Genomic DNA, 2,824 nt, shown 5'->3' with positions numbered 1-2,824 from the left:
GGTCACTTGCAAATGCCAGGCAGAAATACAGTACTCAGTGGTCTATCCTAAGTAATTCCTCTAACTATAAATTTAAAGATGAAGCAAAGCAGAATTTTAATCATAGCACTGAAAAACTCAAACCGATTATATCTGTACTTAAAAATAATGGTTAAAACAAAAATAACAGAAACAGTGGGTGTTGGAGAAACATTCTTTTCAGATATCAAATACGAGTTCATCATTAATATGCTTTCTTGCATGGTAATACGAAAAGCACACGTATGTGTGTATAAAGTATACATCCCCACATATGTATCATTGAAAGTTGCCAACAATACGAAGTATAAGATTTTGTAACTGCAGTGAAAATATTTTGTAGGATATGTAAACTGGAGGCTCCAATGAGTTGCTCAAAAATTATTTGGTTAAAGGGTAAATACACCTTGTACATCATAATGAAAGTCTTATAGGTAGGGGTGGAGATTAACACTTCAGGCTGTCTACAGAATATTAATAAAATTCAATATATTTTCTAAAAGGTATAATTTATATTTTGTGGAAATGAGACCCTTTTCTAATAAAATTCTTCTGTCCTTCATTCTGTTCATATAATTTTGCTATAAATCATCGTGTAGGAATTTTTTCCCCCTAAATATTCATCTCAGGGAGAACCTATTTAAATAAGCCCTCTTAGCAAGATCTTTCAGAATTAAAATTACACCACAAGCGATACTTCATCCAATATATTTCCTCCTATGAAATTTTCTTATGCCTAAAATAATATTTTTGTTGAATTACATTATGTTAGAATTGTTGATTTGAGGTGACTTTGATAGTAAGGAAACACTGTGTTAAAAAGAGCAACAAATTATTTTAGCCTTTTTAATTGCACCTTCTCTGAGTCTGTACTATTGCAGCTCCCTTCTTCTCTCCATCTACATATATAGTGAGAAAAACCTAAGGGCATCATTCTCAGCTTCACCACAAAGCAAGAATAAGAAGCAAGAAAAATTGCTGCCGGATATACTAGGTTTCCTTGTTTTCTGGTAAACTAGAACATTATGCGCTTTCATACTCATCTGAAGCTAATTGTACTCTACTGTCTGGTAGTCATTAGAATAAAATCTTTTATTTTATTCCTGATAGGAATATAGTAAGTAATTGGATTTCTTAGGATGTAAGGTATAATAAGGAGAGTAGATAGACGTGTGAGGCATTCACACACACACACACACACACACACACACACACACACACACACACAGGCACACACAATACGGTAAAGTCAGGACCTAGGCAAGGTCTCCTGCTGGGGGGTTGTCCCTTGAGGATATTACAGGAAGTTTCAGACAAACTGACTCTGCAGAGCCCAGAGAAGGTTTTGATGGGGGTAGTTAGCAAATCTCTTGCTTTGGTACATTAAGTGCTTAACATTTCACATTTAATTCATCTATTTCTATATATGCTCTATATGGTAGGGGGCTTTATCACCCCCATTTTCCATATGGAAGCTGAGGTTTAGTCAGGTTAAGTGACTTCCCAAGACCACACAGCTCTTAGTATGGTTTTCTTATTTATTTACCTGTTTATTTCTTTAACTATAGTTGATTTACAGAAAATATGGAACGTTGCACGATTTTGCGTGTCATCCTTGTATGGGGCCATAATGATCTTCTTTGTGTCGTTCCAATTTTAGTATACATGCTGCTGAAGCAAGCGCCTTAGTACTGTTTTCTGATGCAGAGTCCAGGATTCCACCAGTGTGCTTGTGTCAACTCACCTGTTCGTCCTTCTGGGCTCTGTGGGGACCTCAGCACCAAGCGAGAGATGAGTCAGGGGCTCAGATTAAATGTATACATTTGTTTGCTGTGGGATCTATGTGAGAAGCAGTAGTGCACACAGCCTTCACAGTTCTTGCAAACACTGGGCACTTGATAAACCCTCTCTGTATGACTGGAGCATCATAGGCTGTAGCATAAATAAGTTCGGGAATAGAAATCACTGACCTTATAGTCTGTGACTTCCAAAACCATTTAGTTCCCTAGAGAAGAGCATGGACTAGAGAGCAGCTGCAGTCCTTCAGTACAGTTCACAGATATTTATTGCATACCAATACTAATTACAAAACATGGTATTTATTTGGTACTTACTCTTACTTGGACACTTCTAAATATTTGTACATGAATAAACTCAGTCCTCACAGCGATGCTATTGCTATTATTACTATTCAGTAATAGTACTTACAGCTATTATTATAGTAGGTAAGGAAATTAAAGCACAGAGAAGTTAATTACTTGCTCAAAGTCTTATAACCAGGATACAATGGAACCAAAATCTGAACCCAGCCAGCACTTGGGCTATGCTGTGCTGTCTCTCTGGATCTTAGGAGCTGTGCTAAGTGATGAAGAGACCAAACTCAACAAGGTTTCTTTCTCAGTAAATTCAGTCTATGTGGGAGACAGACATAGGCGAAGTGCAGTTCTGCTTGAGAATTGCCACAGGACAAGTACAGACAAGGCACAGTTAACACACAACACCTAGCACACCTACCATTCCCAGGACTCTCAGGGAGGTATTCCTGGATGCAGTGAGGTTTCCACTGAGTCAAGAAGGACAAGTGAAGGTTTGTCAGTCCTTAGCATCTGAGGGAGCTGATCTGGAGTACCAGGAATAGCTTCAAAGAAGCACAGAGGCAAGAAATGACACAGTTCATTCAGAGTTTCTGCAATTTTGAGGGACTGTGGTACAGAATGCCAGGCAGTGATAAGCAGAAACAGAAGCTGAAAAAGTAGGCAGGGGCCAGGTCGTGCTGGGCTTTGTAGACCGTGCACAGTAGGTTGGA

The 2,824-nt window shown here is 38.4% G+C and overlaps 1 non-coding gene across 1 annotated transcript; it reads right to left on the bottom strand.

Moving 5' to 3' along the window:
- Window positions 1-1,596: 1,596 nt before the first annotated feature.
- LOC116743373 lies at window positions 1,597-1,698 on the bottom strand. Its single transcript, XR_004346759.1, has one exon. It is a non-coding gene; the product is annotated as a U6 spliceosomal RNA (small nuclear RNA).
- Between the last annotated feature and the right edge of the window lie 1,126 nt (window positions 1,699-2,824).

The sequence above is a fragment of the Phocoena sinus genome, chromosome 18, assembly GCF_008692025.1.
Source record: "Phocoena sinus isolate mPhoSin1 chromosome 18, mPhoSin1.pri, whole genome shotgun sequence".
In the NCBI taxonomy this organism is placed as follows: domain Eukaryota; kingdom Metazoa; phylum Chordata; class Mammalia; order Artiodactyla; family Phocoenidae; genus Phocoena; species Phocoena sinus.
The sequence above is the reverse complement of the archived record's forward strand: the minus strand, read 5'-3'. Positions and strand labels throughout refer to the sequence as shown.